The sequence below is a fragment of the Lepidochelys kempii genome, chromosome 1 (assembly GCF_965140265.1).
Source record: "Lepidochelys kempii isolate rLepKem1 chromosome 1, rLepKem1.hap2, whole genome shotgun sequence".
NCBI lineage: Eukaryota > Metazoa > Chordata > Testudines > Cheloniidae > Lepidochelys > Lepidochelys kempii.
Genome location: NC_133256.1, coordinates 78,594,214 through 78,596,016, shown reverse-complemented (window position 1 = coordinate 78,596,016; position 1,803 = coordinate 78,594,214).

Sequence of the window (1,803 nt, the reverse complement as noted above, 5' to 3'; positions counted from 1 at the left end):
GTGCACCATTTAAAAAAAAACAGACACATGGAAGGGAAAATGTGGGTCATGAGAGGTGCATCATATTGTAAAGGAGAAAGAGAAGCCAAAAGCTGAAGACTATGTTTACTGTTATTAGCAGTAGCCAAAAGAAGAAATCCCCTTGAGTGGATGTTACAATTAATGGACAAAGAATAACCATAGAGATTGATATAGGAGCTTCACTGTCTATAATCAGCCCAGCCCTGAAGAAGACGTCTTTGTAAGCTTGAAAACTGCGCTCTCTCTCTCACCAACAGAAGTTTGTCCAATAAGAGGTATTACTTCACCAATCGTCCGGCCCTCTGACTACTACCCCATGCTACTCATCCATGCGGGCACTCATGATACTGCGAAGTAGGACCCTCAGTAGATCAGAAGTGACTACAGGGCTCTGGGAGTAAGGGTGAAGGAGTTCAGTGCACAGGTGGTGGTCTCTTCGATCCTTCCGGCCACGGGTAAGGGGCCCAGGCAGAGAAACATGCATCCTGGAGGTGAATACCTGGCTGCGAGGATGGTGTCACCAGGAGGGCTTTGGCTTCCTTGACCATGGGATGCTGTTCTAGGAAGAAGGACTGCTAAGCAGAGATGGGGTCCACCTATCGAGGAAGGCAAAGAGCATATCTAGATACAGACCAGCTAACGTAGTGAGGAGGGCTTTAAACTAGATTCGAAGGGGGCAGATGACCAAAGCCCACAGGTAAGTCAAGAACATGGAGTCCTGGAAGAAGGTTTGGAATTGGGGGGGGGGATGGGCTGTTATAGCAGGGATAAAGGCGAAACAAGACCGAACTGGGGGGGAGGGAAATCAAATCAGTATCTTAGATGTCTGTATACTAATGGAAGAAGTATGGGGAATAAGCAGGAAGAACTTGAAATGCTAGTGAATAAACACAATTATGACATAATTGGCATCACAGAGACTTGGTGGGATAATACACATGATGGGAATATTGGTATAGAAGATGCAGCTTTCTCAGGAAGAACAGGCAGGGAAAAAAGGGAGGAGGTGTTGCCTTATATATTAACAATGTATACACTTGGACTGAGGTTGAGATGGAAATATGAGACAGACTTGTTGAAAATCTCTGGGTAAGGATAAAAGGGGTAAAAAACAGGGGTGATGTCATGGTAGGGGTCTACTGCAGACCACCTAACCAGGAAGAAGAGGTGGATGAGGATTTTTTAAACAACTAACAAAATCATCCAAAGCATAGGACTTGGTGGTGATGGGGGACTTCAACTACCCAGACATCTGTTTAGAAAATAACACAGCAGGGCACAGATTATCCCATACATTCTTGAAATGTACTAGAGACAATATTTTATTTCAGAAGATGGAGACAGCTACTAGGGGAGAGGCTGTTCTAGATTTGATTTTGACAGATATGGAGGAACTGGTTGAGAATTTGATGGTGGAAGGCAGCTTGGGTGAAAGTGATCATGAAATGATTCTAAGGAATGGTAGGAGGGAGAACAGCAAAATAAAGACAATGGATTTCAAGAAGGCAGACTCTAGCAAACTTAGGGAGTTGGTAGTAAGATCCCATGAGAAGCAAGTCTAAGGGGAAAAACAATAGAAGACAGTTGGCAGTTTTTCAAACAGACGTTATTAAGGGCACAAGAGGAAACTATCCCACTGCGTAGGAAAGATAGGTAGTATGGCAAGAGACCACCTTGGCTTAACCAGGAGATCTTCAATGATCTAAAAATAAAAAAAAAATCCTACAAAAAGTAGAAACTAGGTCAAATTACAAAGGATGAATATAAAAACCACAAATATGT